This window comes from Leptonychotes weddellii, chromosome 3 (assembly GCF_054177405.1).
Source record: "Leptonychotes weddellii isolate Sample4059 chromosome 3, ASM5417740v2, whole genome shotgun sequence".
NCBI classification, from domain to species: Eukaryota; Metazoa; Chordata; class Mammalia; order Carnivora; family Phocidae; genus Leptonychotes; species Leptonychotes weddellii.
This window is the reverse complement of record NC_138371.1, coordinates 127,480,972-127,494,327: the sequence shown is the minus strand read 5'-3', so window position 1 is coordinate 127,494,327 and position 13,356 is coordinate 127,480,972. Positions and strand designations below refer to the sequence as shown.

The 13,356-nt window shown below is 41.6% G+C and overlaps 1 protein-coding gene across 3 annotated transcripts in view; it reads left to right on the top strand.

Annotated features, from left to right (window-relative positions):
• The first annotated feature begins 903 nt into the window (after window positions 1-903).
• The window catches only part of AKAP11 (A-kinase anchoring protein 11), a 51,283-nt gene continuing 38,830 nt past the window's right edge, over window positions 904-13,356 (top strand). For 2 of the 3 annotated variants that reach the window (XM_081814963.1, XM_081814962.1), the window contains exon 1: window positions 904-1,048. The gene's annotated coding sequence lies outside the window, so the exon portion shown is untranslated. Of the gene's footprint in view, window positions 1,049-1,484; window positions 1,633-13,356 lie in introns of those variants that run through there. The other variant, XM_081814964.1, reaches the window with a different exon arrangement.

Here is a 13,356-nt window from a genome sequence, read left to right as displayed (position 1 = left end):
AAAATCAATCTCTACAGGGAAGAGCTTTAAAGACAAAAAAGGGTAAAGCATAGGTGTTTCTCCCCTCTTTAGAATTCTCCAGTGATTTCCATTGCATTTAAATTCTCAATTACTGTCTTAGCTTACAAAGTCTTGCAGGATGTGGCCCATGTTTGTTTACTTCTCCAAGCTTATTTCTTCTTACTTTCTCGTATTTTCCCCCTCAAACCCAACTTGAGGCCTCTGAATTAGCTGTTTCCTTTGCCTGGAATGCTCTCTCCTCTGATGTTTGCATGCCTGTTATGCAAATCATTGCTTAAGCGTCTCCCCCAAAGGTCCGCCCCTCAAGCAGCCACCCAATCACAATCACCATCACATCATTTACTGTATTTTCCTTGCATTGAGCTTGACGCCCACGAACATTTTTTCTTTCTCCCCTCCTCCCCCACAAGCACCCTAGAACCTAGACTCATTTGTCATCATCACTGCTCAATCGACGGCCTGGAGTAGTGTCTGACATTTGTAGTAGCTCAACAAAAATTTGTTGAATGAAGACATCAACATATGAATGCACCCGTTGTTCCCTGTCCCCCCTCCCCCAAAGAGTGCAAAATTCATAATGAGAATAAACTTCAAAATGTCTTTCTCATCTACCAGGTATTTCCACCTTTGAATAGATATCCATGAGGAGACTGTGCAACTTGACTGGTCTAGGCCTTCCGATTCTAAACGTAAATAATCACACATTAGCTTTTCGTCTAGGGCTTGGTTTCTCAGTGACCAATAGTTTACTTCCTGGTTCCGATACCGTGTAAATTGGTTAGGTTGAGCACTAGGGCCCGGAGATCCCTTGATGCTAATTGTTGAGGTTCGGATAGGGCCGTCGGCCTGGTGCGCTGTGAGTGGTCCTCTCTAGAGATGCTGGGGAGAAGGGGCGGAGCCACCCCAAAGGATGAGCCTGACTTAGGCCGTCAGATCTGCTGGGGCTGCCGCTTTGGGAAGAGCCCTGGCAATCGGAAGACAGCAAAGCTAGCCTGTGGCGAAGAAGAAGCCCAGCTGACTCCAGGAGGTAAGACCAAGGGATTGAAAGAAAGGAGGAAGGACCTGAAACCAAACCTGCAGAGCCAGCCAACGCTTGGGTATTTTGCCAGAGGAAAGGGTTAAACCGTTTCCAAGGTAACGGATCAGGAAGCGCGCAAGACGTTCGCCGCAGGTTCGTAGGTCAGCCAGGAGTTTAAAGCTCCCACGGCTGAGCGGATTCTGGCCAATAGAGAGGCCGCCTGCACGTCACGTGACGCGCGGGGCCGATCCGCTAGCTGCCCCAGAGCACGTGGGAAGGTTTTTCCTGCTCCTTCTTTCATTTTTTAAAAGCCCACCCACTGTTGCGCGGGCTTAGTCACAGAGTTCTTCTCGCGAGAGGCGCCGCACCCTCTCGCGAGAGTGAGTGGGAGGCGTGGGGACTAGGTGGTGTTGCGGACTGGAACTGCGGCGGCGGAAGCCGGGGGCGGGGAGGGCGGGGGCGGGCCGCGGGGCGGGGAGGGGGGAGGGCTGGGGGCCGGTGCGGGAGGGGGTGCCCGCCTGCTCGGCGGCTCGCGCGACTAGTCGTTGCGGGCCGGTGACATGCCTGTGAGCTGCGGACGCTGCGGCCCCCAGGTGAGGCGGGTGCGGATCCGCCCGCAACATAAGCCGCGCGTTGGCCGGGGTGGCGGCGTGGTGCGGGGCCGCGGTGGATGGAGCGGCCGGGCTTGGGCGCCCCAGCCTCTCCGCCGGCCCGCAGTCCCTGCTCTGATTTCGGGGCTGCCCAGAGCTGCGCCCTGGCACGGCGGTGGGAGGAGGGCGGGAGGAGCTGGGCTGTGGAAGGAAGCCCGCGGCACCGGGCTTGGGGGGAGGGGGTGTCCTCGGGCTCGAGACGGGTCTCCTGGGGTCCAGAGTGTAGCGGCCGAGTTGCAGCCCCTTTGAATGACAAGCTCAGTTTCCATCCCCAGGATGGTCTTCAGAGCCGGATCTCTTCGGTGCGTAGGGTGCGTGTGCTTAGTTTGTGTTCGTGGTGCGCGCACAGGAGCTTATGCAGGAGGAGGAGGACGTTGCACTTTGTCCCCGAGCAGCATCCTTCTTCACTGTCAGAACCCCAGAGCCATGGAACCAGGCGCAACCCAGATCTTGTGGCAGAAACGGAAGGCGTCAAGCAGCTCCTGGGAGCGTTGGTGTTTGGATTTGCTGTCAAATTTTCTCTGAGGCTGTTTGTTGTTAATGGTTTAAATGCTGGCCATCCATATCCTGAATGGATTTTTATTATACCAGGCACCTACTCTGCTTTACACGAAAATATGTGGATGTGACCAAAGTGTTCAAAACGTTGGTAAAATGGCAGTGGCAGTAGAATCTAAACCACGACAGTGATATAGCTTGGTAGCAATTCTGCTTTCCCTCTCCTCTAAAATCTTATTAAACTGGAGGTGGTTTAGGCTTAAGATGTTAAGGAAATTTCAGGCTGAGAAGTAACAGCTGACACACATAGCTAATGGTTTTAGTGCAAATCAGAGTTAAAAATTCTGGTTCTCTTTTCAGCTTCGTAATTACTCAGTCCGTTGCAAAACATGTAAGCTTTCCTTAGCTTCTCCCCACCATATTAGGGATATTATAGTTATATTGATTGATACTGATTTTGATATGTCTGGAAGTAGAAAATTTAGAGTACTCAAAATATAAGGTACTCAGTAATGCATCGATGGTTTTAATGTCTTGTTTATGATTTTAGAGTAATTGGCAGCACAGTTCCCAGAATGATTAGTGTCAGTTAAAATAGTGCATTTTAATGAATCTTTTTAAACTTTTTGAAGTAATACCGTGGTTTTTCTTACTTTCTTATGTTCCTTCTGGCAAAACTACCCAGGGTTGACAGTGAATTTCATTGTTAGTTGTGGCTGTGAGTAACAGAGCAGTTTATGAGAGATTAAAGAATTTAAGGCAGTCAGAACAAATGGGTTCCCAGGCTGAACTGGTAACTAGTGATTAGTGAATGTACCCAGATAACTGCACTATTGCTAAAGGCCTAGAGGTATACTCCTAGGCTAGTGACATTTCTTAGTTGTTGAGGATAGGGGACTTGCTGAAGACCCTGAACTCACAGAAGAGAGTTTCTTTAGCTTCTAAATTCCTGGGATAAATCTAGAATCTAAAGAAATCCTCCTTTACCTTTAGAGGCTGGAAGGAGGATAGTACATTTAATTTTTTTTTTTTTTTAATTCCAGGAACTTACTGTCTGGAAAAAGAAATCAAATCAGGTGACACATTATAGGTCATTTTTAGGGGAAATTTCCACTTATAAGTAGGCAGTGGAGTTCTGTTGCATACTTGAAGAAAATGTGAAAAACTTAGGAAATGTCTTTTTGAGAATGGGCAAAAGAGACTGGTCTAGATTTAAAAAGTTCCCTCCCATTCCATCTTGGCAAACTGATTTTCAGGGACAGAAAACCAGAATTTTTTACTAGTCTTTATAACCTTTTGGTACCGGTTTCAAGCTTTTAGCATGTAGATATTTGTTGTTTTGTCTCGCCTTTGAAAAGTAATTGAAGGGGGGCGCCTGGCTGGCTCAGTTGGTGGAGCATGTGACTCTTGATTTCGGGCTTGTAAGTTTGAGCCCCACGTTGGGCGTAGAGATTCCTTAAAAATAAAATCTTTAAGCAAAAAGAAAAGTAATGAAGTAGTTTTGGGTAGGATAATTATTTAGGCAAGCCGAATGTGTTCTTTTTCTGTCAGGTAGCCTGGATTTTAGTAATAAAGTCAACCACTTGGAACGAGGATGGGACAAGTCAGGAAAAGATCTACACTTAGTTTGGGCTTGACTGAAGGGTGTATCAACTGGTAAGTTAGGGAAAGGAAAGAAAAATACTATATTAGTTTTGAAACAGACCAAAAATATCCAGATGTCTTCATTCTGCCACTCGTCTTTGCATATAAAAGTTCATTTTATTGTTAAATACTTATTAGAGTAAAGGTGTTTGAAGTGTATGGAGACTGAATAGGTTAAAAGGTGAAAAGTTAACATTTTTTGATTAATCTGAGAATGTTTCATGAGAAAAAATAAATGGCGTGGTCGTCTGGAATAGATTGGATGTAACTTGAATGAAAATGAGGCAAAATAGAGAGTTTGGGCTTTGGAGTCAGTCAGATCTATTACTTAATACAGGTGAGCCTCCATTTCCTCATCCCTGATGGCGAAGAGTCAAAATACCTCAAAGTTATTTTGAAGCACATAGTAAGTAGCTGCTTATTCAGTGTTTATCCTTTGACCTCTTTTAATGGCTTGAGGATTATTTGGCTGTAAGAGTCAAAAACCCCCTTGAATGAACTTAGTTAAAAAAGGCATTTGTCATAACAGTTGGAGGACTGCCTCTGAAGCCCATTGCGTGAAGTCCAGCTCAGGATCCTGGGAACTAGAAAATCTTCAGGCAGTTAGGTACTCTTCCAGTTTTTCTCTGGGAACACATGGTCTTGTCTCTGCTACTCTGGACTCGATCTGTTCCAATTTCTTTTAAATTGGCTCTCTTTAAAGCTCTTGGTTTCTGCTTCCCTCTGACTTTGGTTAGCATGAAACCTTGGTTTGCTGTGGTGCCAACTCACTTTGCTTTTGCAGCATGGTTCTCAGCAAGTGTCTCCATATCTTCATTCTGAATTTCTGGGAAGATAGTCCTGTGGGCCAGGTATCTACTTGTCGTCCCTTTGGCTGAGGAAAGGGGAAGATGGGAATGGGAAAATGGATGGGAAGGAGATTAGGTATGTCTAAGTTTGTACTTTTTTTTTTTTTTTTTTTAAGATTGTAAAAAAAATGTATTTATTTGAGAGAGAAAGCAGAGTGAGCCAGAGAACGCCAGTGGCGGGGCGGGGGGGGAGCAGGGGCAGAGGGAGAAGCCGACTCCCCTCTGAGCAGGGATCCCAGGATCATGACCTGAGCTGAAGGCAGACGCTTAACCGACTGAGCCACCCAGGCGCCCTCAGTTTGTACTTTTTTAGACTGGGCACTGCAAGTTTCTAATAAAGAGGGGACGGACAGGGAGGAAATGATGGGTACCTCTGGTATAATTTAACATCCTGCCGTTTGAGTTTTCCCCCCAGTATTACACTGAACTTGCTCTCGGTAATGGTCTCCTTCAGGACAGAGTCTTCTAGGTTTGTAAGTTAAGGCGAATTACGTAAGCGTTTTGTGCCTCAGTCTCTTTATGTGTAAGATGGGTATAGTAACACCAACTTCTGTTGTGAGAAGTGTGAATTCTGTTTAAGCCATTAAGCCATTAAGCAGCACCCGACTGACACAGTGTAAGGATGTGGTATCATCACTTCCGGCTGCATACTGCGATCGAGGCTCCTGTGGCATTCAGCGATGAAAGAATATCATTTCTGCCCTCAGGAGTTTAGAAGTTTAATACCATTCCAGACATAAAATTATTTCTTGACTCCAGTGACACTAAATTTTTCAAATCTCTACTCTTGCTTTTCCAACTGCCCCGTATTTGTGGTATTTGTTTACCTGCCCAGCAAACCTTTATCATGGTTGTCCCCTTAGATTCCTTCTTGATCTAGGAAGTCTCTAGGATCAGCTTTCAAGTTCTGTATGTATAGATGGTTCCTAGAATAACAACTCTAGCTCTCACCACCCCAACTAATGTATGTATTTTAGGTGCCTTTTGGGTATTATATTGATAGAACACTGTCTTCCAGTTACCCTGTAATTGGCAAAGGCTCCACTTTTCTTCCTGCTCCCCAAGCTTGAAATCTTAAAATTATCTTTCACACTCTTCTTTCTTTTTTATGCCTTAGATATCCTGTCAGTTAATAGGTTTTGCACAGGCTTTTAGGATGCCTCGTATGTACCAAGCACTGGGCCATTGGCAAAGCAGATCCATTCACTCATTCCTGCTACTGGCGGATTAGGGTAGTGCCTTATTACTATTTGTAAGAGCTAATTAAATGTCTTTTCAGCAGTATATTCTTTGAGTCATGGTGTTGTAGATGTCGCTGATGAATGTTTTCCTGGGTTAAAATTCTGAACATATTTTTTGTTAAAATAATCTTGTAGATGGGGGTTATGTAGAAGATTCAGAATATTACTTAAACTTCTAAGCCATGTATTGAAAGCACAGCCTGAAGATTTTAGGTTTGTTTGTTTTTTTTAAGCTGTGTTTATTGTTGGTATAAGGAAACTAGAGGAGCAAGGATCTTAATAGATAATCACAGGTCATACACAAATTGGGTCTTTTTTTATGGTTAATTATTGTTTTGAAAGAGAAAACAAAGTAATAACTGATAGCTGTGGTATTTTTAGGTTTTATGTCAAACAGCAAGTCTTCTTAAGGAAGAAGCAAATATTTGAATTCCTGTTGTATCAATTCCTGCTATATCAGATACTGTTTTTACATATATTATGTAATTGCATTCTTATAGCAATCCTGTGAAGATGAGCCTTAGCTTCCTGATTTTGCAGAAAAGGGAGATAGCATCACCTTTATGCCACTGTTTGCCTATTAGGTATTATTCTGTTTTGTTTTTAATGGTTGCTCTAGGGTTTACAAGACAACTTTAACTTATCAGTATCATTTTTTTGTATACTGTAGGAACAGCATTTTTTTTTTAACTCCAGCCTACCACACTCTGTTGGTTTTATTTTGTCATGCCTTTTACTTGTGTATGTTGTAAACCCCATTATATGTTGTTATTACTTTTAGTTTAAATAGTTATTTTTTAAAGGGATTAAACAAGGAGAAAATATCTCTATAAAATATCTTTTGTATTACCCTCATATTTACCCTTTTAAGCATTCTAAATTCCTTGTTTAGATTCAGACTTCCATCTGGTATTGTTTTTCTCTTGCCTATTATTCTAGTGATGGTTGGCTAGTGATGAATTCTCACAGCTTTTTTAGTTCAAATAAACTTATTTTGCCTTAATTTTTGAAAGATATTTTCATTGGGTATGGATATCTCAGTTGACACTTTTTAAGAAAAAATATTTACTTATTTGAGAGAGAGAGAGAGAAAGAGAACATGTGCACGAGCGTGGGGAGGGATGGAGGGAAAGGGAGAGAGAGAGAGCCTCAAGCAGACTCCCTCCTGAGCACGGGAACCCACGAGGGGCTCTATCCCGGGACCCTGAGATGAAATCTAATCCATGACCTGAGTCGAAATCAAGAGCTGGACCAACTGAACTGAGCCACCCAGGCACCCCATCCGTTGACACTTTTTTGAGGTGTTGCTCAATTATCTTATTTATGGGCCAGCATAGTTTCTGCCAGGAAGTCTGCTGTCTTTCTTTGTTCCTCTGTATGTAATGTATACTTTTCTTTCTTGCTTAAGATTTTTCTGTCACTAGTTTTCAGAAACTGCGTTATGATGTGCTTGGTGTGGTTTTCTTTTTGTTTATTTTTCTTAGGGTTTGTTGATCTCCCTTGCATCTGTCAGTTTATGGTTTTCATCAGCTTTTGGAAATTCTGAGCCGTTTTGTTTTCATATAGTGTTCCTCTCCCCCACATTCTTGGGGAGTCCAGTTACCTTTCACAGTGAATCACTGATGCTGCTTTGTTGTGGGTTTCTTCTCTCTGTGCTTCATTCTGGATAGCTTCTATTGCTATGTCTTTAAAGTTCATATTCTCTTGTAGTTCTCTAATCTGCTGTTGATTGTACCCAGTATGTATTTTAATTTAGATTTATTTTTATCTCTAGAAGTTTGGTTTGGATCTCTTATATTTTCTGTTTCTCTCCTTAGGACCATGTTTTCCTCTCCCTTCTTGAGTATATGGAACATTTGTAATACAATTTTAACATCTTTTCTGTTCATTCCATCATCTTTGTCATTTCTGGATCTGCACTTAATGGTTATGGGTCATATTTTTCTCCTCCACTGATAATTTTTGACTGTGTGCTAGCCATTGAGTTTTCTGCTGTTGCTTGCTTGATTTTGTTGTTGTTTTTTTTTTTTTAAGAGTGTTGGATTTAGTTGGGGTTCACAGGTTATTTGGAACCTGTTGGATTGTTTTGAAGCTTGCTTTTAAGCTTTGTTAGGGTGACTACAGAACAGCCTCTGGTGTAGTGCTGACTTAGTCCCCCAACTTAGATGATTTCCTTCTAAGGAGGCCATCCTTTGCCTAACATATTACAAGGTTTTTCCCACTCTGGTTGGTGGGAGTGCAAATTATTCCAAGCCCTGTCTGGCTCTAGGTATTGTTTGGCTTGCTGCTCTTTGGTAGGTAATTATTTCCCCAATCTCTGATACTCGGCACAGATCAGTATTCGACCAAAGACCGTGAAAGAACCCATCGGCAGCTCTCTGATGCTTTCAGTCTTTGTGAGCTCTCTCTCCAGTGCGCTGCCCTGCAAATTCTAGCCACCTTGACCTTCCCAGACTCTCATCTCTGTCTCTGCAGCTTGATGAGACCGCCATACTGCTTGGCTTTCTTTTGTCCATGCTGTGACCTGGAAATAGCTGGCAGCTAGTGTTTCCCTTCTTTTAGCGGTCATAGGCCTGGATTACCTGTTGTCTAATATCTGAAAACTCATGTTTCATATATTTTGCCCTGCTTTGTTGTATTTATATTTAACAGAATATTATTTTTTTTTAAAGATTTCACTTATTTATTTGAGAGAGAGCATGAGAGTGGGGGAGGGTCAGAGGGAGAAGCAGACTCCCCGCTGAGCAGGGAGCCCAATGTGGGACTCGATCCTGGGACTCCAGGATCATGACCTGAGCCAAAGGCACTCGCCCAACCAACTGAGCCACCCAGGTGCCCCAGAATATTAATTTTTAATGCTTGGCCATTTGGAATTTGGCCAACATGTTTTTGGAGCATTTGTTATAAATATCAAATATTATAGAATTAGAAATTATTGGAAGCTTTTATATTTTCACAAATAATTCATTAAATGTAGAAGTACCTGTGTAAACATTTAAAGGTATACTTTCCTTTTTAAAGACTTTTTATTTATTAATTCAGTAGATGTTTGAATGCCTTCCGTGTTAGAATACAAACACAATAAAACATTTTTGTCCTCAAGGAATTCACAAAAGGAAGGAAGAATGCAAACAACGGCACCAAAAGAATAAAGGACAAACCACTTTGGGAACATAAAGGATGTGGCTACTGTTTGGGCAAAGAGGGATAGATGAGATGAGCCAGGTCTTCCTCAAGGAGGGAGGTCCTTGAACTGATACATGAAGAGTAAGTAGCAGTTCAGCTGATGGAAGAGAGGGTAGATTGGCGGGAAGTTGAGGAGGGAGCCAGGTCAGGATTGCGGATTGACTAGATGTGGTAATCTGTAGGGATTGAGGGAAAAGCCAGTTTCCAGGTTGGCCTGCTGGCTTAGTTGGTTTACTGGCTCTTACTGATGGAATACAGAAGAAGATTGTTTAGAGAGAACGTTTTATTCAATTTTTTGGACATTCTGATTTTGGAGTAACTGGGATATTTAGTCAGAAGTATCTAATAGAAAATTGGACCAGGGAACTGAAACTCAAGTGCAGGAACTGAACTGGAGATAGACATTAGGGAGTTATTTGCACAGTTAAAACCAAAGGTAGAGATTAACTGTCCTTGGAAAACTAGGTAGAATGAGTACCACAAAGGACAAGGATGGAGGTTAGAAATGTTAGCATTTGAGTAACAAGTTGTGAAAAAATTTAGGGAAACAGACTAATGTAGTGGCTAGAGAGACGAAGTGTCTCTTAATCAGAAATTACAGAGGGTACTCGTTAAAGATGGAGATTTCAGGGTTCTATGTAGACCTGAATCTGGATCTTTGGAGGTGAGGGGTTGTTAAAAATAAGGTGATCCACATGTGTACTGAAGTTTGAGAACCAGTGCCATAGGAAGAGGGTCAAGATAGGATAAGAGTGTTGGTAGAAGACAAGGAGCGTGTTTCAGAGACTCCTTGGCTTGGTTAACTCATGCTATAAAAAGGTCAGGAAATAGATGATGTCAACTTGAAAATTTCTTAGGCCAGAGGAGAGGAGGAAAGACTTGGAAGTATTTGTTTTCTGATTATGAAAGAACTTAGACACGTCCAGAAAAATAAAACTCATATAATTGCATCTACCCAGGTAAAAAACAATGTTTATACCCATTTAGTAGATGTTCTTTTTTACATTGTGTATATAAATACACATGTGCAGTCATACAGATTTTACACAAAAACGGGATACTGTGAGCATGTGGAAATTTGTCTTCTTTTACTTAACAACGTATCATCTTCCCATATTATAGTTATATGACATTTCATAACATTAAAAAAAGTCCAAGCTGTCATGAATGACCACTGTCATAAGTTTAGTCTGTATCCACTCTAGTATCTCCTAGACATGTGCAAATATACACACACAGTTGCATGTATATGTAATTATTTTTTAACGACAAGTAGGGAGCACATACTGTTTACACTGTTCTGCAGCTTGCTTTTTACCTTAATATTTTATGGACTTGTTGTCACATCAGTGTGTATTGATCTAACTCCAACAGCTGGTAATAATCAGTCATACAAATGTAGTATAATTTGATGGACTTCTACATTATTTTTAGTTTTTTGTTTTGTTTTGTTTTAGTGAACATTCTTTCACATATATCTTCATGAATTTTGTGCAAGTATATATGCAGGATAAATTTTAAGAAAGGAAATCACAGGATCCAAGATAAGTGTAATTTATTCAAAGTGTCCCATATGTCTGTTTTCTATACTCTCTATAATTGTTTCTCTAATGCTTTCATCTGTTTTTATTCTGTGATATTTCTTAAGACTTCGTTGGCGTTCTAGTACTTTTAGCAATATCCATTCTGCTTTTTGGTTGCTTCTAAGGGATTTCATTTATTTCATGGTATTTTTATTTTTTAATTTATTATCTATTTGTTTAGTTTTAAGGATTTTATTTCTTTATTTGAGAGAGAGAGTGTGTTGCACACACAAGCACGGGAAGGGGCAGAGGGAGAGGGACAAGCAGACTCCCCGCTGAGCAGGAGCTCAACATGGGGCTCGATCCCAGGACCCTGAGATCATGACCTGAGCCGAAGTCAGATGCTTAACTGACTGAGCCACCCAAATGCCCCTGTTTCATGGTGGTGTTTTTATATGCTGTGTTTTTACTGAGCTCTAGCAGCTTTCTTTTCAGTTGTTTGCCTTGTCTATCTGTACTTCCTGTCTCTGATCTGCTTTCAAACAAATGATCTAGATTCACTTTAATTTCTTTGTAGAGAAACACACTTCGTTATTCCCTACTTAGGACTCTTGTTTATTTACCTATAATAGGGCACAAATCAAAAAAGCATTCAGTGGAAAGTTTATTATCATAACACAAAGGTGTTTAGAGGAAAATACTGTAGTTTTGCCCCTCTTGTGAAATCTATTTAAAACTACATTCTCTCAGGGCACCTGGGTGGCTCAGTTGGTTAAGCGTCTGCCTTCGGCTCAGGTCATGATCCCAGGGTCCTGGAATCGAGCCCCGCATCGGGCTCCCTGCTCTGCGGGAAGCCTGCTTCTCCCTCTCCCACTCCCCCGGCTTGTGTTCCGAACCTCTCTCGCTGTCTCTCTCTCTGTCAAAAAATAAATAAAAAATCTTTAAAAAAAAAAAGAAAGAAAAACATCTTCTAAAAAACCAAAACAAAACTACATTCTCTCTAATTATATAAGATGCTGAAGAAACCCTGCTCTGTTGCTCTTTCTCCCCCATTTGTCTTTGCTTCATTTCCAAAGGTCTGCTTTACCAGAAGTATGAGTCATACCATCTCGTGTTGGATTCACTTGAATGGACTGTTGCAAAGATTATTCTCTGATAGGTTTTTCCCTTTGTGAGATAGTATTTTACTTATGTGTTAAGTTAAACACAAAGGGATGGAGTAGGGCTCAGAAAATGAGTGAAGATATGGAACTAAATATAGTTTCTTTTTTATTAATACAAATTCTGAGGGACCGTTCTGAAAATAGATAATACGAGTTTTGGGTGGCATGATTATATTTGTCTGGATTTTTCTTTCTTTCTTTAGTATATTTATTTATTTTTATTTTATGTTCTTAGTGTTCCTTCATAGGTCTGTTGAATGTTGGGTTCCATTTTGCTTTAGTACTCAACTGTGAAGAGAGTGTTCTCTCTAGGTCTGCTATTCAGGAGTATTGTAGTAGAGCACTGGGGTAATTAGAGGTGTCAAATGCAGGCAGTATGTTGTCTCAGCACCCTGGCTGCCCGCAAACTCCTTGTCACTGTCTCTTGTGCCTCAGGGGCATGGCTTGTCACAGCACCTTCCGGTGAGCGGCTCATCTAGATAATTGGTCACCTTCTCTTCTGAGTTAGTGTGTCATCTTTCCTCCTGTTGACTTCAGTTAGCAGCTGCAAAGGTGATTGCTGTTTCCCATCTCTTTCCCCCATTTCGCCCTTTTAGGAGTCCGAGAAAGGGACGATGCTTTGTGTGCTCCTTCTCTGTCCTTCAGTGTCGTTTTGAATGTGCATCATGGGGGACCGCATCTGGGTTATTCAGTCACTCTCCCGTTTCTGGCATCTAGAGGGCTTATTGTTTCTAATATAAAGTGTGATGAACTGCTTTTCAAACCTTTACACACTCCAGAGGGGTGGTTAAGAGCCTGGGTGCTAGAGTTTGGTTTAGATTTGAATCTCAGCTCTACTGCTTACTGTGTGGGCTGGGGCGAATTGCCTAACTTCCCCTTTCCTCAGTTTGTCTCACTGTAAAACTGGAGTACTACTCTCCCAGTCCTAAGGATTTCATGAGATGTTCACGTAAATCCCTTAGCAAAGTACTTGGGGTTTTATGAGCTCTCATTTGGACCCTCGTTGCTTCGAGATCATTGCTTTCTTTGATGAATTCCCAGAAGGAGAATTATTGTATTAAAGCATAGGAATATTTTCAAAGTTTTGATCTGTATTACATGGCTGCCCACACGAAAGGTGCCAATTGACTCAGGTGCCGAGTTTGAGAATTTTGCTTTTCTGGAACCCTTATGTTGGCCTTTGTATTTTATAGGCTTTATGTAACGTTTAAGACAAGTCCCTTTGCCTCTGAGGGTTTCTGGCAGTTGAAGAGAACTCTGTGGGGAAAAGGAGAATGAGTTGGCTGGGAAATACAAAAAGATTATTGTCTTGCTTTGGCCACATAAACTTTTATATTTACACCCTGTTTTGAGAATTTGGCCCCCTTGATCATTTTGGTCCATAAGTAAAAATTTTAGTTTTTCTTTTACCTATGATGTATAGTTTCCAAAGTATCTTTTTTTTTCTATTATGTTATGTTAATCACCATACATTACATCATTAGTTTTTGAGTTAGTGTTCCATGGTTCACTGTTTACCTATAACACCCTGTGCTCCATTCAATGCGTGCCCTCTTTAATACCC